The sequence below is a fragment of the Lathamus discolor genome, chromosome Z (genome assembly GCF_037157495.1).
Source record: "Lathamus discolor isolate bLatDis1 chromosome Z, bLatDis1.hap1, whole genome shotgun sequence".
Taxonomy (NCBI): Eukaryota; Metazoa; Chordata; class Aves; order Psittaciformes; family Psittacidae; genus Lathamus; species Lathamus discolor.
The window spans coordinates 72,894,028-72,916,072 of NC_088909.1; the positions used below are offsets into that span (position 1 = coordinate 72,894,028).

General features: G+C 41.6%; 1 long non-coding RNA gene across 3 annotated transcripts in view; it reads left to right on the top strand.

The window, feature by feature from the left end:
* The window catches only part of LOC136004980 (uncharacterized), a 41,910-nt gene that overhangs the window by 17,727 nt on the left and 2,138 nt on the right, over positions 1-22,045 (top strand). Inside the window, exons 3-6 of one of the 3 annotated variants that reach the window (XR_010608633.1) lie at positions 10,607-10,652; positions 16,718-16,794; positions 19,373-19,580; positions 20,168-20,340. This is a non-coding gene — a long non-coding RNA (uncharacterized LOC136004980). The remainder of the gene's footprint in view (positions 1-10,606; positions 10,653-16,717; positions 16,795-19,372; positions 19,581-20,167; positions 20,341-22,045) is intronic. The other 2 variants (XR_010608634.1, XR_010608635.1) reach the window with 2 other exon arrangements.

Here is a 22,045-nt window from a genome sequence, read left to right on the forward strand (position 1 = left end):
TTGGGTGGCATTTTACTCGTGCCAGTGTCTGGACACTCTGCTTTCTCCTAATCAAAATTTCAAATAAATTCTCACAGTGTAGGCAGGGGATTTTGTATGGCATATTGCTTGATTTCTCTTCCCTAACTTTTACCTGCTGTTGTATTTTGGAGAGTAGGTACATGTCCTGATTACTTTCACATCTGAAATGTCTTTTGGGAAGGTTTGTCATGCTCCCTTCTTTTCCTGCTTTTATCCTTGGATGTCATGCTCCATGCCCATGCTACTGTATTATAACTAAACATTATTTCTCTAATTGTGTGGTATAAAAGTGCATCTTTCTTTGCCTTTTTATGGTCAGAATAGTGTTAAATTATATTACACTAACAGGATATGAAGTGTATAGGTGGAGCACAGGAGAAGCCAACCTATTGCAAGGTAGTGCAAGGATAACAGAAGGGTTGTGTGGGGCCCTGATCACACCTTGTCAATTCAAGGAGTTGTCTGTCAGCTCACAGGGGCTGGTGGCAGAAATAATTCTGTGGACCATCTGAATATCACAAAGCAAATAATGACTGTGGTTGTAAGGGACCTCATTTGCTCCAACTGCCCATTGCAGAGGAGGCTGTCCATGAGCGTGTCCAGACTGCTTTTGACTGTGTCCAATGCTGGAGACTCTGCAAACTCTCTTGGGCATCCTGCTTTAATGCTCAGCCACCGTGAAAGTAGTAGAGCCTGGCTCCGTCTTCTGTACACCCTCCCTTCAGATATTTACATACATCAGTAAATTTCCCCCCTTGAGCCTTCTCTAGCCTCAATATTCCCAGTTCTCACCAGCACTTCCTTGTATGTGAGGTTCTCCATCCCCTTAATCATCTCTGTGTTCATTTGCTGGGCTCTCCAGTACATCCCTATCTCTCTTGTACTGAAGAGCCCAGAGCAGGACACAGTGCTCCAAATGCGTCCTTGCCAGTGCTGGGCAGAGGGGAAGATCCCCCTCTCGTGATGTGCTGGCAATGCTTTGTGTAATGCAGCCCGGGATACTCTTCACCTTCTCTGCAGCAAGCACACATTCGCTGGCTCATGTTCAGCTTGGCGTCTGCTAGGGTCCCCAGGTCCGTTTTTGCCAAGCTGCTTTCCAGCTGTGTGACCCCAGCATGTATTGACGAATGGAATTATTCTTTCCCCAGTGCAGGACTCTGCACTTATTGAACTTCATGAGGTTCCTGTCAGCACATTTGTCCAGCCTGCATAGGTGCATACATGAAAAGTACTAATTTTCATTTACGTCTTTTCCTTAGATGCAGATAGCAAACATTGGCTTTATTCTCAGAGAAAGCTATGGAACTAATGAAGGAGAACTGACATGCATTTATCCAACTGAAAAATAGAAAGAAATATATAAACAGTAACATAGAACACACCAGAACATCTGCTGCTCACTTGGGAGTCGAAGCGCAGTCGCCCCAAAGCTATTCAAATCTGAGTAATATAGAACATATACTGAAGTGCATACAGTTCATCAGAATACACCTATTTGTTTTTTAGATAACAAGCCCAACAGAGGAATCTTGGCTTCACAAACTGATTTGTGATATTTACTAATGCATGAAGTGAACAAGTTTTCCACTGCAGAAAGCCTCATTCAGAACCATATTATGACACCAAAACAGAGCTCTGCTCTCCTCATTGGCAAGCCTCACAGGGGAGTTTCTCAAACACTTTGCAATTACTACACAAAACTCTCATAGCACTGGTGTCATTCTCCTACAGTATTTTTTAAATTTAGAGTTACAGAGTGAATATGCTAAGATAAAGGGAGTAGTACATGACGTGGTTTGTTCTACTGTTATCCAATAAAACACGGTTCAGGGATTCATAACCTTTGAGACAAAATGCAATAATCACTGGAGATTAGTTTACAAGTAAAGCTAGATTTCACTTCTGAAACGGTGTTTTTCAAGTACAAACAAACAATAATCAGTGGCTTGGCAACTTTGCCACATGTCTGTGCATGGTACCAGGCTCCCCCGCTAATGTTTGTATTTCCAGGAAGGTACAAAGAAAGATCAATAGTGTAAAGCAGTAGCAAGGACCTTCTCTGTATTGTAATTTGAGAGGCTAGAAGTGAAGCAGCAACCAGAGAGGGTTGTTACATGATGAATGGTCATAGAAATGGAATTTGGTTGTTATTTCAGTTTATAGGTAATTTTTGCTAGCAAGCATTACTTACCACTGTCCTGGGTTCAGCAGTAGCAGTCATTTTTTCTCCATCTTTGTAGCTGCTGTGTTTTGACTCTTGGCCTGGGAGCAGCACTGATAACGCTGATGTTTTTAGTTACTGCTCAGATGTTTTAGTCTGACCAAGGACTTTCTGAGCCTCATGCTCTGCCAGGGAGGAGGGGAAGCTAGATGGCACTTTCCTTGACAGACAGCAAATGTTTGCTACCATCAAAGCAAGTTACCTGCTTTTTGAAGAGTTACAACTATGTTTTGATGCATTCTGACAGTAAACTGTGTTCAATAACAACTTACTCCCAAGTTGTACTTCTGAATTGGTGCTGAGCTTCTCACTTTCTAGAAACCACAGTATTGTTGAAATATGCATTTAACATGTCCCCAGAGGGTCAAAGGATAAAAATAAACCAGCTGCAAAGGTTTATATTCATATTGAATTGATATGCAGCGTATTTGCAGGTAGTCTCTGTCTACATGCTACATGTCTGTAATTACTGTGAGTCGCTGTATATCTGATATGCAATGCAAATTACTAGGCCAGATTAAATTCTGGACTATCTAACCTTGCATATTTTAATGTGTTTGTTTTCACCTACATCTCCAATGATGGCTGGTTTTGGTGGTTTTTTTTTTTTTTTTTTTTTTTTTTAATAGTCATGATTTTCAGTATATGCTTCTGCTTGTATTACTGAAATGAAAAACTTTGGTGAAGCCTTACAGCATTTTCTAACTTCGGGGATCATGGCACCATTAATCCACACATTAATGGATGTCTGTTATGAGGTGAACTCTTGATGGCTGGGGGAATGGGCAGGAGCTGTATGTTAGTGTTTACCACCCACTGAAGAATCTCAGCATCTGCTAGTGGCAATATTGATTTTCCTGAAACTTACCTGTGCATCATGTTCTTCAGTTTTCTTTGGCTGAGGAGCTCCAGTGTTTCACTAAAGATTTTTTTTCATCTGCTTTTTCAAAGGTTGCATGGATACTTCCTAATTTTCATGTGTTTTCAGTTCCCAGTGACCCTGACGTGAATGTTTTCTAACTGGGAAACTTGGATTTGAGGTTATATTTGAAAGCAAAGTAGATAAGTCTTGCAGTTAAGTTTTGGAATTTTGCTAGCATTAAACCAACACAGAATTCAGTATTCTGCTTCCTAGAACTTTTGAGGAAATTAGAGAAGCTTGTGGTTTGATCTAACTGTTGAAAGTCTGCCTTTCTGTTTTAAGATACTTTATACTGTAAGGAATCAAGCTCATGGGATTAATAGGTTATCCTGAAGAAGTCACACTATGTGTCTGAAATCACCCAGCTGTTACAACAAGCCTTTCCAAAGGAGTGACAAATGACAAAATACTGTAGCAACACTCAGGCATGCTGACCTTGTCATCTTTGGTCTTGCACTTGTTTTAGAAGCTTTCAAAGTATTTCAGGATGATCTGGGTTTTTTTTTTTTAAGATCTGTTAGTGGTGGCAATGTCCAGTTTGTGAGTCTTAATGCCATCAGCTGGTTCTCTCTTTTCACTGAGTATTTTAGTGGGAAATAATATGCCTTTTTGTGTTAGTAGTATCTCTCCATGTTGGAGTTTCACCTACAACTGAGCTAGCAGATTCCACAGATGGAAACAAGGATTGTTGGGATAACTTCCTGAATTTGGGAGTAGGAGGAGCCAAACAGCTGGAGGTATGCCTGTGAATCTGTGTTAGATGTACGTCACAGAGAATCACTCATCTTTAGTTCAGCAGACTCCTTTTGCTGAACTTCTGAGCCTGGTGCATACTCATGTCTGCAGAAAAGACAGAAGATGCTGGTACATTTGTGAGGAGCAATAGTGGCTTCATTCATCAACTCAGCAGAATTTAACTAAGTTAGGTAAAAGCTTACAGGAGAAGTTCTCGTATTGGAAATGCTGTGGCTCCCAAGCATCAACAACCAGACTAGGTTTGCAGTGTAAGAGCTGGGAGTTAAGACATGTTTTCTAGGAAGAAGGTTTTGTGGTTATCTTATAAATTCAAAAGTGGGTGCTAACCAGTGCCCCTTTTCATGATCACTGTAACTGTGGCATTTTGAAGTCCATACAGCCACAAGCAAAGCTGACAGAAACCTCTAGTATTTAAAAGTTGGGGTTGCTGAGGCAGCCTCATTTCAGGCCGCTTAAGGTTATGCATTATGCTACCAGCTTTAATTATGTTGTTGCATACATTTTTTTCCACTCAGAATTTTTCTTACCATTATTCTAACATTTATGAACCTTTCAGTGTTTGACTTTGCATTGCTAACTCTTCTCTCACATCAAACTTTTCTTAGGGTGTGGAGTTAGCTGGAAATGTACGGATTTCCTGGGATTTTTAAAAAGGAAGTCACCCTTTAAGCTGAAGAAGTCATGTTCTTGAGCCCTCCTGACCACCTTTCATATGAATCCTTACCAGAGATAAGGAATCCTAATGCTTTTCTCATACCTTTGAACTAAAGGAATGACTGGTAGTGGTAGAAACCCAAGAGGCTTAAGTTTCCTAAAATGCTAAACAGCAAAGCCAGAGATGTGTAAGGCAGCCTGGCCTACCAGCCTCTCTTCATGGATGACATAAAATGCTCTCCTTTTTCCTTTCCTTTTCCAGTCTGGGAGGCTGAATATAAATTTGAAGACGCTCCAAGAAGAATCAAAGTTCCAGGCCCATAACACTGGAATAGTTTCAGTTCTTTCTGCCAGCAGACACAGCCTTTGTTCTCATGGCAGCTATTCATCTGCTTTTCAGTTGGATGGGAATATCATTCAGTCTTTTCCCAGTTCCCTTGCAGTGCTCCCTGAGGGATACCGTCTTGAGCCTCCTCTATGAGGAGCTAAGCACTCACAATTTTCAGGAACTGCTGAATTTCTTAAGAGGACCCAGACCATGTAGTAAATGACAGAGTATTCTTCTAATGAAATAATATGTGGGAGGAGAAAATAAATTAATATTTAAGCAAAGCTCTTGCAACAGCCTAGACATTGTTCTTAAAGAGCGTCAGGCATTTGAAAAGACACTGAGGAACAATAAGAACATACTTTTTAAATCAAAAACTTATGGAAAAAATTGTTGGGGTTGAGAGAATGGAATACAGATTTTAGGTCTACCAGCAGTAATTAAAAACGTAAGCTTCTGTTGGGATCCTGTTAGAAAGAAATCCAAGAATCCTTATGGATATCATTATTTGACTGTTTGATGCACCACTGAAAGAAGAAAGCTCCAGTGTCACAAGTTGCTCCATGTGGGCAAACTCCTTTACTCACCATGAGCTCCACTGATTTTACTAATGATTAGGTTAATGTTTTGATGGGAGGTAACTGGCAGCTTTGTGGAGCCTTACTGCTTGGCTTGGTCTCTGCTTTATAGTTTTACCAATGTAGACTTACTTTGGTCGGGGATGTTTTATGATGATGGTGACAGCACTAGAGTGGGTCTGGGAAGCCAAGCAAATAGGATGTGCTGTATCTCTGCTTGGTGCCTGCACTGTGCTGCTGTAGCACATGGGATTGATGCATGAGTTCATATGCTGTGCAACAGGACTTGCATGTGGACAGAGGTGAGGAGTGCTGGCTTCACTCCCCAGACCTGTGCTCCAGCAGGGCAGGGTCCTGCACTGGCATCAGCCCATCCACAGTCCCAAACGGAGGTGTACGCACCCATCCCGCTTCAATGACTTGGAGCATGTAGACCTCATAGTGTGCAAGGAGACATGGTGTCAATGTGCAGCTGTGTGCTGAGATCCTCCAGCACTTACAAGCAGTTGCCTGCTTATAATTGATAAGGGTTGTTCCAGCTCTTTGAATGTTGAAACCGTATAGGTAAGAGATGTGCTGTGAAAAGGGTGTCCTCTTTGACCACTGTAACTTTAATAATCTCTTCTTTATCCCTCTCTTTTTCTGAGAGTAGCCAACCATTGTCTAAGGAAAAGAGAGAAACCAAGAGCAAAAGATGTCCAGTGAAAGGGGTTTTATTTTCTTCTCTTTCTTGCCATGAAAGAGTTCATTGTTCCACCTCCACAGTTTATTGCTGGCTGTGGAGAAAGGAACAAATTACTGAATGCAGGCAGAGGAGAAGAATGGTATTGAGCTAGGATGAACAGGGGTTTTCATCATGACAAGAACTGGCCAGATAAGAAATCAGTTGATTTCGTGTCAAATGGCTGATGTTATATTTTAATATTTCAGTAGTGACCGTGTTACCTCTTATGCCTTTTGGAACTATTTGTACTTTGATTTAATCTGGAATTAGAGCTTTCAAACAGAATCAGTAAGCCCCTAGGGGGAACAGTTACTTGTCAGCTGTGATTATATTTAATTAGTGCAAACAGGAAATTTGCCATTTTCCCTCTTAATCATAGTTCACTGAGCTCTACTGAGTCTTTTCGGGGGTCTGTATTGCCTTTTGAGTCTCTGGGTGCTGAGTTACATTACACTACCATATTCTTAAAGTCTCATAGCAATTACTGTCGACACAGAAAAATATATCAGACAAGGCAGAAAATTCTCCCTTCTGCAGTACATAGAGAATGGATTTATTTTCCTTTTTCTCTGTACAAAAATAGCAGTGAAGAAATGTGGCTGAACAAATTAAGGTGAATTGGTATTGTTTCTTCTAATAATTTTGACAACACTTTCTAGATGGGAATTTTTACCAGTAGAACTGTATTGATGTAATTATAGTGCTATAGTTATGCTGAAATAAATTCCTGTGTGAGCAGTCTTAGGAAGGAGAGTGTTGATGTAAGGATTTCTACTGATACAGCTCTACTGATGTAATAATACCAGCATTGTTTGACCTACAGATTTCTCCATGTAGATGAATGCTTAGCAAAAATGCGTAGCTTGGAGACTTGCACCCGGTATAGCACAAGACTTGGAGTTATCTGCAGTGGGGTGCTGGAGTTTGGCTCAACTACCCACCCTTTTGTTCCACATATCTGTCAGTTCCTCTTCTGAGCATTAACCATTAAAGCTTTTCATCATCATCTGGAAAGGTTCTTTGTCAGTGAAACAATACAGATGTTTTATGATGTTATCCAATACACTGTATATTTTCTTCACAATATATGGCATTCACTGAGCAAAAAAAACTTGAGAGACATCTGTAGCTAATTTTTTTCTGGAGGAGTGGAACTTTCAGGGTTTTTTGTAGGACAGGGACATTAACAATGACATGGGCAATGTGTATTTGATGTATATTGGTTAAAAATCTGTAGGCGGTGCTGCTGTAGGCTGGATAGTTACTATGACAGTATGTGTAAATAGTGTGATTTATGCGCAAAGTCACGATTAACTTTTAAAGTATATTTGTAGGTCTGCATTTACATTTGACCTCCTTTTCTACTTCAAAAGAAAAAGTTTGTAATATAATTTGGTCTTCATTAACTCTTGATAAGTACTTTCAGTTGATTTCAGTGTTGCATAACCAGGTTCCAGCAGCATGGACAGCACAGGAAGGAAAGATTAATTTTTTGGGTCAATATTGATTGTACATAGGAACTTTTGCGCATGTTGAATTTACGCAGTAGTAACTCAAGCTGCATTGATTTCAAAAAAATCTGCATAGAGGACGTATATTCCCCTAGTTTAACGTAAGTGCCAGTTGCTATACTGGTGGTTTTTGTGTTTGGCTTTGCTATCATAAAATCTGAATGATGAGCAGCAGAAAATTTACATTCAAAGTGTTTCAGAGGTTTCCTGGAACACTGCTGCTAAACACTGTACAACATCTGAAAACTTATGTTTGGTAACCTACGTGAGCATGACAGAATGAAGGAGAGAGGCTGGGTTTGGAAGGCTTAGATATAGAAGACAGTCAAAAAGGCAGCAGGATAAGGAGGCAAAACCAAAGAATTGCTGAAAGAGGAAAATTGCTATAATCAGGGAACTGGAAAGGCATTGCAGAAGCACGTCTTATTGGATAAATGAACTAACAAAGCATGCTTTCTTGTTCCTCTTTAGTGTCTGACTGCCTTTACATTGACCTTAAATCCCACCAGCAGCAGACTCTGAAAAGCCTATGTGTGAGGAACAGCTGCTCATACGAATATGTGCCTCAGAAACTCCAATAATAGCTGGCAGAAAGACGACGCATTGTCAAGCAAAGCAACAGGTTTTTTTTTCATCTGTATTAATAATATATTACATGTGATAGCTTTAGGCAGCTGATACTGCTTGAGAGCATACAAGCTCAGTGGTAAGTATATCAGATGTCCCACTTAGATGCAGAGGCTACAAAGTGGACAGTCTGGGTGTAAGGGGTGCCATTCTCAGCTGTGGATACTACACAGGAGGCAGTGTAATGGAGGTTATGTTTACTCTGCAGAACAAGTGTCCTCCGGGGTCTATCTCTCAGGTCCTGATCCTGTGATCACCTCACTCAGTGGAGCTCTTGCATAGTGTGATTTCATTCTGGCCTCTGTGCTTGGGTTTCCCTTGTATGGAAAGCAGGATACAGCATTGCTATGTGGCTGTGTGTTCACCCAGGCTCCTGCAAAGGATCCAGGACCCCACAATCTCATAATGGCACACACTAGCCCTGCTCCGCACTGTCACATCTAGGCCTGGCTGATAGATTATAGGCAAAGAGTACTGAAGCAGTGAGAAATAGCCAGTTGCTAAATATGAATTAGGTTTGCATTTGCTGTAATTAGACATATTTATCTTGTACATTGACATTGTTCCACTTAATAAACCGCCCTTTCTTTGTATCATGAAAAGTGAGATAGAGGCAATGAGAGCAGAGAAAACCAAAGTGAATCAGTGTGTAAATCAGTGAACCAGAGTGAAGCTGTGAGGTGTACTGCTTCAGATGAAATATCAGATCAGTTGTCTGCAGGCAGTTTTCACAGGCCTGGACACTTCGTAGACCTGGCAAGCTTAGGGGCTGGCAAGGTATTTCCTGCTGCTCTGCAGAGGATCAGTGGTGCTGCTGGTCAGGGAATTGGGTGAACATTTCTGTTTGAACAGGCATGAATGACAGGGAATGTACCTTGAAGTGTCATAACCCTTCAGCTAGTGATTCCTGCTGTAGTGAAAAGAGTGGCCCATGGAAGCTGAGTTGCTTTGATTTCTCTGGAAGTGCAGCTGATACTTCACGAATTTCTTCAGCTGCTGGGGTTCTCCAGGGGGATCCAGGAGGCAACAAGGAACCTTGAATCCAAAGGTTAAAGTTTCCAAATGGAGACATCTCTGATCCTACAGTTCAAGACCCCATTGTTTGCACAGCAGGTAAACAGTTGCAGTTTACAAAAGACAGAGATATTGTTTGTTCAGGTATGGTTTGATTTTCTCTTTTTGCCCATTAAACAAAATGTTCCTGGCCAGAGAGATCTCTTTTTCCATTCTTTTTAAGAAAATACCATTTTACAAAACACTGGAGGAGGTATTCCACAGAGACAGCCACCATTTCTTTGTGCCAATAGGACAAAGTCCTTAAATAGATCACATAGATCAATAGAATAAAGGTTTTATCTTCTTGTCAGTAAGTGTCTCTCATACTGATGTACCCTCAATAAGGCATACTGGAGGTGCAGCAAAAGCATGGGTCCAGGAAATCATGGGCCTTGGCTAGTGGTGTCACACCACATGGGCTAGGACAAATGATCCAGTATGTTAGTCAAAAAGCCTCTTTGCCAAATAAATGTGTGGGCATCTACGTGAGACATCCCTGATACTGTATTCCTAGCAATTTTCCCGTAAGCGGTGGCATCTCCTAGTTCACTCAGACTGCCTGGAAAATCAGTGTCTTTTTCTCTCTGCAATGTGTCCTATACAGCTCCAGACAATATTGCAGCCAACACATCAGAACTGGGTTCTGAGATTGATATTGCACACCAGGGATCATTGTTATAAAAAGCATGCTCTGCAGTTACCTTGCAGTTGCTTTGGTGACTGCTAGACAGTTCCTGCTATAAGCTCATCTTCATCAGCTGTGCTATCTGGAAGAGAGAAGGAAGACTCAAGACAGGAAAACACACAGTAATGTCTGTACATCCAAACAGGCAGTAACAATCGAGGACTGCTGAGGGCAATACAGTGGCAATATCTGTAATTCAAGGGGTGTACCCACCTTCTTCACAACAGCTCTGCTTCTTGGGCTTTTAGCACTCTATTGGTTAGCACCTGCAGGCCACAGCAGAGCATCACCAACTTCAAGATGCCCTAGGTGCTTGCAGGAGGTCACCTGTGTGTATGTGACTTATGTGAAGTGCTCAGATGTCTATCATCTGCAGCCACAAGCTACTCTTTTTGCCCTAACAATACCTCTATTGCTTCTAGAATAACAGTGTGCTAAATGAAACTATTCCATGGTGTTCTCACTGAAGCAGCTATGCAGGCTTCTTCTCTTTCCTTAGCCTCATGCTTATTCTCTTTCCTAGGCAGCTGCAGATGAGACAGAGGAACCTGTGATCATGGCCACTAAAGGTACTGTCACAGCTGTTGACTAGCACAGTACTTGGCTTGTGGCCAAGTGATCAGTCATCACGTGTCATGTCAAATCAGTGTCACGTCAAATGTACATGTGCCACGTGTGTGGTGTGTCTGCCTGACTATCAGACTGAAGTGTGAGTGACCTTTACAGTGGCTGTGGCTGTTCACTGACTCTGGCTGTTCCGAAGAGTCAGATGATGAGATAGTAGAACTTTCAAGGATTTTTCGTGTGTGATCGTGAGATGGGGTGCTGCAGTTTTTAGTTGGTTCATGGCTGACATCCAGTTGCTAGAAAAATGCTGCCTTGAATGGAGATCAGCACTGTTACAAGCAAGTGAAGCCATCAGAGGAAGTCTTCATTTTCTGAAAGCATTAACTCACTGTAAAATGAAAGCTGTTGGGATGCTGCCTCTCTGTGCCTGCTCAGATGGTATGCTCAAAATGAAGTATATCACCTTGATTTAACCTGAAGAAAGCAGACAAGCTCTGAAGCTTTTCTCTGTATTCGGTTGGCTTGGGTTGATGTCATTGAAGTAAATGGACTTGCACAAGTGAGCTGTATTTATTCATTCCAACTGCCCTAGACTGCTTTTTTGAGAGGTGTTGACTTGTTTGATGTGATCCCAAACCTAGGTGCTGGCCATGACACTAGAATTTAGCTTCTTTTCAGCAAACAAAATTCAACAGTCTGGGAGTACTCCTGCCTTTTTGTACCAAGGCCCCAACTTTAAGCTGGTGATGAAGTCTAGCAACAGTACTCCGTTACCACAATATCTGAAAAAAAAAAACAAAACCTAAAATTAGCTACCAATCCCAGACTTGTTATGCTAAATGGAGTTTTGTTGTCTTCCCTTTTCTGTTCCAAGTTATGGCCTATCTACAGAATGGTAAGATTTGTGTATTGCCATAAAATGCCATAGACCAGAATTACGACTGGGTCAGAGAATAGAGGCTGAGCTGCCAGGCCCACTGAACACCATCACAGCACTCAAGAGATGCTGCTGGGCAAGGAGACTTCAAATCCCCTAACGCTAATTCTGAAAGCCTGCCAGCAATTGGCTGGAAAATGCAGGCCATTTATCTCACTGCTTCAGTGTTGCTACATAAATGCCACAATTCTTTTTCCTCAGCAGCTCTGTGAGAAAAACGATGACTTTAGTGCATGAAAATAAACCAGGCTGCCACTCTGAACGCTGGCAGAGCCAATGCTGAGATAAGAGTAACAACTGGGAGGAAACTCCTGTCTTCTGTTCACAATTTTCTTGTCTTCATTTCAGTGTCCAGCTTTCTTTGTAATGAAAACCAAAATTTAATAAAGAGAAGCTACATTTGCTGAGTTTGACTGTTGTGAGATAGAATTACTTTTTATCTTACTCAGCTGTTGCTTACTTGTTTGCTGTACATTATGTAAGGCCACAGTTTCAGTCCTCTCCCAAACTGCATGAAAGAAGACGTGTGTGTGTGCATGTGTGTGTTCAAGCTGCCTTTTCTCTGTGTGTGGTAAGAGCATGCCAAGAACATAGTCATCATTACCAAAATGCAAATGAATAAAAATAACACAATATGGAATAACCTATTTTACATGTGCACAGGGTGTGCACGCAGATTGTATTGGTGCAGCTTAGCAGCCCAAGCTTTAAAGCCTTGTTCTACAGTGTCTTTACACAAAGCTTTCTGTAAGCTATGTTATATGCTGATGTCCTGTTATTTAATTCTGCAAAACATAAAGACACCGTGTATCTTCCCCATGTATCTGCCTGGGTAAAAGGGAGCAGGTGTAACAATTAGGATCTTGCAATCATGACTGGCTACATTGGAGGAGTAGAGACAAATACAGTGATTAGAAACTTGCAGTATCTGGTTATTCAACGTTAGCTAGCGCTAATTCCGAAAATACTTGATCATTTCTTTAACCTGAACACATTTTCAAAGTTCAGGGCACTTTAGTATCCTTCCTTGAACTGACATCATGAGAAATCAAAACTCTGGGTAATTTTGCTTTAAGGATACTGGGTCCTCTTTCTGTTCTCTCAGGATCGTGTGATTTGCTTGGACGTTCTTTAAAATAATATCAAAAGTATAAACAGTTAAAGGTGGAGCCTAACCTACTACATCAGCACTGCTTGAGTCTCTACTGAAGCTGAACTCTTCTTATGGCTGACATTGAAGTTCTTCTGTGAACCCTAGAAGTTGTGACAGTCCCTTGGGGAATTGTTATCAAAACCTGGGAGTTGCTTAATACTTGTAACTACGATAAGTCTCTGTGGAAATATAAAATCACAGTCAGTTTGCACAAGTGTCTTTTAAATGACAGCAGAGCATCCCTCTTTCCTCCATTCAGAACTGATTAGAAAACTCCCTCCCACACTTTTCCCTGCTTTTGAACTAGAACACAATGTGTTTTTCTCTATTGAATAAAATTTATTTTAAGGAGTTGTGTGTAACAGGTTTATGCATATGATGAATCGGAAAATATTTATACTTACATTAAGAACATGTTGGAGTTCACTCAAGGGTGTACACTGCACGTACTTTGGTATACATGAAATTAACAAAATAGGAATGTTTTTACCATATATCTGGACTTGCAAAACTAAAATCATAGAATCACAGAATCAAAGAATAGTTAGAGTTGGAAAGGACCTCAAGATCATCTAGTTCCAACCCCCTGCCATGGGCAGGGACACCTCACACTAAACCATCCCACCCAAGGCTTCGTCCAGTCTGGCCTTGAACATTGCCAGGGATGGAGCATTTGCAGCCTCCCTGGGCAACCAATTCCAGTGCCTCACCACCCTAACAGGAAAGAATTTCCTCCTTATACCCAATCTAAACTTCCCCTGTTTAAGTTTGAACCCATTACCCCTTGTCCTATCACTACAGTCCCTAATGAAGAGTCCCTCCCCAGCATCCCTATAGGCCCCCCTCAGGTACTGGAAGGCTGCTATGAGGTCTCCACGCAGCCTTCTCTTCTCCAGGCTGAACAGCCCCAACTTCCTCAGCCTGTCTTCATACGGGAGGTGCTCCAGTCCCCTGATCATCCTCATGGCCCTCCTCTGGACTTGTTCCAACAGTTCCATGTCCTTTTTATGTTGCGGACACCAGAACTGCACACAATACTCCAGGTGAGGTCTCAGGAGAGCAGAGTAGAGGGGCAGGATCACCTCCTTCGACCTGCTGGTCACGCTCCTTTTGATGCAGCCCAGGATACAGTTGGCTTTCTGGGCTGCGAGCGCACACTGCTGGTTCATGTTCATTTTCTCATTGACCAACACCTCCAAGTCCTTCTCCATAAGGCTGCTCTGAATCTCTTCTTTGCCCAGTCTGTAGCTGTGCCTGGGATAGCTCCGACCCAGGTGTAGGACCTTGCACTTGGCATGGTTGAACTTCATGAGGTTGGCATCAGCCCACCTCACAAGCGTGTCAAGGTCTCTCTGGATGGCATCCCTTCCCTCCAGTGTATCAACCGGACCACACAGCTTGGTGTCATCGGCAAACTTGCTGAGGGCGCACTCAATCCCACTGTCCATGTCAGCAATGAAGATGTTAAACAAGACCTGTCCCAACACCAATCCCTGAGGGACACCACTCGTTACCGGTCTCCAGCCGGACATCGAGCCATTGACCACAACTCTTTGTGTGCGGCCATCCAGCCAGTTCTTTATCCACCGAGTGGTCCGCCTATCAAATTTATGTCTCTCCAATTTAGAGACAAGGATGTCATGTGGGACAGTGTCAAACACTTTGCACAAGTCCAGGTAGATGACGTCAACTGCTTTACCCTTGTCCATCAGCTCTGTAGCCCCATCATAGAAGGCCACCAAATTGGTCAGGCAGGATTTCCCCTTAGTGAAGCCATGCTGGCTGTCACCAACCACCTTGTTGTTTTTCGTGTGCCTTAGCATGCCTTCCAGGAGAATGTGCTCCAAGATGTTACCAGGCACAGAGGTGAGACTGACTGGTCTGTAATTCCCCGGGTCTTCCATCTTCCCCTTCTTGAAAATGGGGGTTATATTTGCGCTTTTCCAGTAGTTGGGAACTCCACCTGACTGCCATGATTTTTCAAATATGATGGCCAGTGGCTTAGCAGCTTCATTCGCCAGCTCCTTCAGGACCCGCGGATGGATTCCATCAGGTCCCATGGACTTGTGCAAGTTCAGATTTTTAAGATGGTCTGGAACCAGATCCTCTCCCACCGTGGGCCCAAGGTCTTCATTCTCAGAGTCCCTGCATCTACCTTCTAAGAACTGGGTGGTGCAGTCAGAGCCTTTGCCAGTGAAGACCGAGGCAAAGAAGTCATTCAGAACCTCAGCCTTCTCCAAATCCTGTGTAGCCAGTTCTCCCGAAAGCTTCCTCAGGGGGCCTATGTTGTCCCTAGTCTGTTGTTTGTTTGATACGTACCTGTAGAATCCCTTCCTCTTATCCTTAAATGTACAAGGTAAATTTCTGAGAAGATTTCTGTGTAGAAAATGCACAGTAAAAGTGTGTAAATATAAAAATTCTGAAGAAATCAGGACTGTTCTGCTGCTGGATCTACTCTCAAAAAAGTAAACAGGAAAATGTTTGAACCATATGAAGATTTCCCAATCAATATTTAGGCTGCAAATCTACAATGTTTAATAAATAACTTTTCATTTCAAGTACTAAGTATGTGTACAGCGTACCTTACAATATATATATAATGCAACATAGCGGTTGAAAATATGACATTAATAAAGGATAATTTTAAGATGTTCTGACTTTTCCAACACTTCTCTTTTCTCCCCAGGTCCTGAAATTTCCTCCCTGAAGAATTTTGAAGTTTTGGGTTGCTGGCCTTACAGAGGGATAACCAGTGAAAATCTTTCATAAAACTTAGTACTAGTGATGACTGTGGTTTTGACAGAGCTTTGGCGGTCATACTAGATTGAATATAACACTTCAAAGAAAGTGGAAGAAACTGATTTGAGATGGCTACAATCTAGAAAATATGTTTTAGGGAACAAGCTAGCACAAGACTAGATGAACTAATATGGCTTTCCTATCTTGTACTTTTCTGATTCTGTAACCCTGTTTTGTGTTCTGTTAACCCATTAAAATAAGCTTTGCATGCTCACCATTGATTTCCAGCCTTGCACTCAGCAAAATGAGGTGTATTACTCATGCTCAACCTGCTGCCTGGCACTAGTGGGTGTGCTGTGATCTGACACTGTCAGAACATTCTAAACCACCAGCCTTTCTCCAAGGCCATCAAGTAATTTAGGAGATAATTAGCAGAGTAGTAAGATTTTCTCACCTTCTGGTATGCCAGCTACGGCAACGTTTTCCATAATGAAAGAGGATGGATGCAGCTGAAGATTTCTCTTAAATCAAAAGCTGAATCACCTGTGAATGATAACCCACACAAATACTTCTAATTTCTATGGCATTCCACCTTTGTAATATTAGGAAAGGAGCTGCAGGTGGGAAGGTAGTGAATACAAGTATGCTGCCTAGACTCTGGTCTTTTAAACTGGGCTTTTGGCATACTGAGCACCTGGCATGTTCTGAAGTGGGATATTTATTGCAGAACCTGCAACTTCAGTCTGAAGAATAGATAGAAGATACATTATATGGAAAGGCTGCTTCAGGAAAGATACATTATATAGAAATGCTGCTTCTAACTAGCACATACAATTACATGTGAATAAACATGGCATTTTAAGAATTCAGAAGAATTGCCCAGTTAGAGAAGTCTTTCAGTTTCCATTACAAGAAGATCTAAACAGCAAGAGGAAACTTCAGATTTTGACTTGCAGTATTTTCTTTGTAGATTCTAGTTTTGTAAACAGACTGCGTGAGATGCAGAAACATACAAGGAAAGCCTGTTGTTCCTCAGTAAAGGTTCAGTCATGCCTCTACTAGCTGAAGTGTCTTGCCGTACCTTTGTGTAATTCTGCCTTTTCTAGTAGCTGCTTACCGTCAACACCAGCAGCCATGCCGTCCTGTGTAGAGCTGCTTTGAAAATTTGAGAATTTAGCTTGAGAAAGCTAAAAACTGTCACTGCTGTGAATCTGTTCTTTTGATGTGGCATTTGACAGGGGTGGAATGGCAGAAGTGGAAACAAGTGGAAAGAAGCTTCAACATCTAGAGAAGTTGCCAAGGGCATGCGAAGGAGGTAATGCCATGAAATCAGGCAGAAGCTACACGTTAAGAAAAGTTTTCCAATTTGGCTTGTGCATTGCAAAGAACTGATGGAAGTCTGTATGCAACTTTTATATATATTTTTTTTAATAAAACTGAAAGCAGTGCTAAATATATGTCAGGGAATAAGACTGGCCTGGCAGTAGAAGGATAGAGAAGCTAATAGATCTTAATTCTCACAATTCGTATTCCACCAGCTAGCAGGAGAGGAAACTTGATGGCAGTCAGTATTACGGATGGGATTGTTTTCAGCAGTTAGTTTGTGTCTGCCAAGAACCACTTGCACAAAGTCCTTAACCCTTCAAACATGGAGACAGTTTGGCATGCAGGGCCTTACTGATACTAATGAACAAAACAATCCACCTTTTCAAGAACTCGTTGTTCTCCTTGCTGAAGGGAAGTATTCCACTTTGTAAGAAAAACAGTTGTACCAGCCCTGTAGTGTTGATTCCTTGCACTCAAAAATCACAGGACCTCTAAGCAGTTGCACAACTGTAACATACTTTGGCTTCTTTAATGGTCATTCTAGCTTTAAACTTTTAGTGTTCACAGTGTTACTGCTTTTTTTCTTCTTCAGGAATAATAAAGGCTAAAATCTTAGAAATAGCAAAGATCCCCATAATGAATGCATACACTGGGAACTAAATTCCATTGTATGTATGACACAATTCTGGGTGTACGATTCACACATCTGCATACACAAAAACGATGCTTAGAGGCCCCCCCCCTCCCCCCCCAGTCTAGACTTTTACATTATTTGAAATGCAGAATAAGAGCTGTAGTTTTGTATGTGGGCTGCTGGCAGCCAGTTCAGTCCTTGTATTTTGACCTGTGCTGATGTCAAGGAACAGCATTATTCTGGAGCACCAAAGCCTTGTGGCACTGTGAATCTGGCCACAGCTCCTTGACAGCCTGTTAGAAAGACTCCTCAGGGTCAGCTGGGGTTGCGGTCCCTGTGTTATAGGGACTGTGCAATATGACTTTGGTCGTGTCTGCCTGAGTGGCTAAATTCTGAGAACAGTATCAATAGCTTGCTTCTCAGACTATTAACGTGGGATGCTAGCCGGACAGGTAGTGACGCATCTTTTGAGACAAAAGCACGAAAAGAAGAAAGTGCGTTATAATAATTTATTGTGTCCTGGGAGATGCCTCTCACTCATGCCCAGAAATTCTGGCCTGTTAATATGTAGGAAATGTGCATGTTTGAGCAGTGTTTACTTTCTTGGCAGGTTCAAGGTTCCTCTATTGCAAAATAATCTTGTAATGACAGGGTGTTTAAATGGATTAATGCAGCCAAGGAAGTAGGCAAAGCCATGTCTGTCAATAAGGTGGACGTGAACCCTGTCCTACTCTTCCGTCAAGTTGCCACCTTTTCAAGTTTTGAAATAAATTTGTCTACCGACTCTTCTGTAAGCCCCAGTGTCCATGGAGTATCTCTTCTGTTTGTCTTGGAAGCAGGTACCTGTGCCAAAATTTTCCAGTTTCCTATGCATACTGCTTCCAGAGTGAACTGGTGTGGATGTTAGGTGTACCTTCCAGTCATTTAAAGTTATAATCTTGTCATTAAATTCATCTGGAGGAAGGCAATAATAGGAAATAATCACATGAGGAAGCTTTATGCACAGGGGACAAAACATCTCATTAAATTACTAGCTAAGATCTGTGCTAACGTTACTTCCTTTTTGGCAAGGAAGTGGATTTTTTCATCCCCTTCTATCCTGTGGAAGGCTGTCCTTCTGCATGTTGCAGTGCTGAATATACTTTATCCATAAGCAGAGTGGAAAGCTAAATCTTTAAACCTCACTCTCCTTGTGGAACATAGAAGGCACATTGAGGCTGATTATTCACTAATAATTTATTTCTCCCTTAATAACTATTTTTAGTGCAAGTTCTGCAAATTCTCAAGAATATAGATCCACCTACAAAATAAGTTGTCCTATTGAAGCTGGTGGGATAACTTGCATGGATGAAGTAGTTTCATACTCTCTACAGACAGTTCTCTGTGGTATGGGTTTTGCAGATGTGCAGTTTTAAGGCCTTCTCTGAAGAGGTTCTGGTTAGGAGGAAGTAAAAGCCAGTTTGATCCTGATAAAACTACAGCTGTATCCCTTTGAGATTTGAAAATAGGACAGAGGTTTGTTGGATATTTTTTTTAACTTATTTTTTCCTGACCTTTACCGGTCCCTCGCACAACAGGGTGTGGAAAATGCAGTCATAGCTCCTGACTGATAGTGGTGTTAGGCAGGGAGTTAGGTCTGGCCTATCACCGGGACTGGGGGGAACAGGGTGGTGCTGCATGTGGGGCGTAGGTTTCGCTTAGTAACTGCAGAAGAAGATGAACAGCTGCACAGAGAGAAGGGGTGAGTGCAGCCACATGGTATCACTTGACCTTTGCGGAAAAGTACAAATGGAGGAGCTACTGGGGGCTCAGAGAGCTTTCAAGGCCATTTATTCTGTGAGCTTTGCAGAGAAAGTGGTGGTGGGGAGCTCAGGACTGCTGCAATGTAATGACTGGCTAATACTAGCTGTTAATTGCGGACATGTTTTTCCAGCTCATGCCCTGGTCTCTTACAATGAGGAAGCTACTGTAACATGAGGGAACAGAAGATGGTTAAAAACCAGAATTCATTTACCGAGCTGTAACGTCTGAATCACCAGTGCCCTCTGTGACAGTATTCTCCACTTAATCCATTAGGGTGTACTGACTAAATTGGTACATATGTTTAACAGCAAGTACTTTCAGTCTGTCTGGAAGCAGAGGTGAGTAATTGGTATTGCAGATATGACACATTCATAATACTGTGTAAGAATAATATCTCTATCCAACGCATGCACACACACACTATGTCATGTCAACCTAGTTAATAATTAGTCAAAACTTGTTTATGCCTTTTCATATTCTTTCTGGAGCAGTCCATTGAATTTGACTGCATTATAGACATTAACCTGTTATTTCTGTAATACTCCTATCATCCCTTGAAATAACAATAACAAAGTTCCAGTCTTCTGATGAATGTTAATTTGCAATTGATGTTGTTGAAGAACCATTTCACTGACCAAAACAGCTACATTTTTCATAGTTGGCTCTCTTGCTTTGGCTGTACTGAAAGTCCTGTGAGTTGCTATTTGGATATACTCAAATGCGGTTTCATGACAAAATAGCGTGTCAAGCATAATAATGTAATTTTGTAATTTCTTCTAGAAAAATCAAGTGTTAATATTTTTATTTGGAGAAAATGCCATATGCACTGTATTTGTATACTTAATCTTTTTTTTTCAGCAGGTTTTCAGCAGGAAATTTGGGCCAGTTGTAAAAATGATGGATTATTTTTCTCCTTCCCTTCCAGCAAGGAATGGGCATCAGAGACTATTGATTTCCTTCCAGTGATATACATAACCATGAAAAAAAAGGAAAGAAGACACCAGTGTAGTAATGGGAGTGTTTGTGTGAAAAGGTTGTTTTGCATTGACCTTGCTGTGCACTGAACTCAAAATTGTTCTCACTTCAGCTGGCAATTAGGTACAGCTTTCATCCTCTTCCTATTAAAATTTGGGTCATGGTTTTGCCTGCATGAATAAACATTTCCACTCTAGCAGTGAAGCAGTAATGTCTTGAGATGTACTGGTCTCAGGAACAAGAGATCTATCTCAGGTAGCTGCAACCAAATTAATTCAGCTTTTAACTTGAATTAGCTTCTGAGTTCAGCCGTGAAGTGGGCCAGACATCAGCTGACTGATTTTAGATGAGATGTGCGGCAGCAGGAGCAGACCACGAGGTGGGCTTAGAGCATTACAGGAGTTTTAAGTGATTTGACAAGTTCATTACAGCTCACCTTTAACACTGGGATGTGAGAGGTTTATTAGTGCTGTGAAATAGTGTGCTGTTTGGGCCCACATCTACAGTGTGGGCCACCTCCTTAAGATTCATAATGAAGACATATTAAAAGAGAGAGAATATCTGCAGAGGAATGAATCTCATTGATGAGATGTTTGACTGGCAAAAACCTAAAAATAATTAGATCCTCCTGTTTTAGAAACTGTTTAAAGCATCAATCCTTACATTTATGCAGGACACTTTCACTGGGCACAGTGCTATTTTTTCCACAGTTTTCACCAAAATACCCATTTCTAGCAACAAAGATATCAGTGACAAGGTGAAAAAGTGACACGGGCAGAGAAAGAGAACGAGGGAGGGGTGGGGTGGGTGCTGAGAGAGATAAGCACCCTTCCAATTCCCCTTGTTACTTTCCCCTTCAGTAGCTGTGAATTTGCAGAAAATAAGTAAATAAATAAGGAATCCCAAACCAGCCTGTCCCACCTTCCTTTACTTGTCTTACTTCTGGGTTGTACACAATGTCTGGTGCATAAACATGCACAACGCTATTCTCCAGGACATTCCCACTTGCCACCCGTTTGTTTCCCAGGGTCTAAGGGGAAGGTCTCTTTGCTTGGCCTCCCTGTGCCAGTCCCAGTTGGAAAGGTGATGTTGTTGGAAAGGAGCATGTTGTTTTTTTGTGGTGGTAACCAGGGAGTAACCTTCACCACTTGTATCTACCTCCAGCTCCTAAACATTTGACCAGTAGAAACCTGTACAGGGTTCGCAGGGCTTAAATAAACAAGTTTCAGCTCATGCACTAAATGTTAGTCAGCTGTCTTGAGGGAAGTTGTTAGTTCTGTCTACCTCTTGGCCTCTCTAGCCTTCTGCTCCCTTTTCCCCAAAGTCTTGATTGATTTCCAAGGTATGACTAATGCATTTCTATAAATGTGTCTGGCTTCACACCCCAGTTCTTTTACTTTGATGATTTGTTTCGCCATACTTCTGTTTACTAGTTTTTCAGTCAACAAGAGTTGTTTGCTTGCTGGGGGCAATGCAGGAGTAACAATTGCTTAAATTATTCCTAGTTAAGTTCCAGCTCCTACCTGATGGAAAAGATGAGATATTTATTATTGTTAATGTAATCCTTCTGAGACATCGATACTTTGGTGATAGTTATCAAGATAAGAACTCAATTACATAAACAGTGAATGAGATTAAAGAATGGTGGTATTAAGGTTTAAAATGAAAGACCATGCCTTCTGCCAGTGAATGTAAATCAGTCATTAGAAGAGTCGCAAACACTTTCTTTTGTTTCATTTAGACTTGTCTAGACTAGCATTTATCAAGAGATCTACCACTGCTACAACTTCATTATGGTGAGACTCAAGCCTTACAGTGTAGCAGAAAT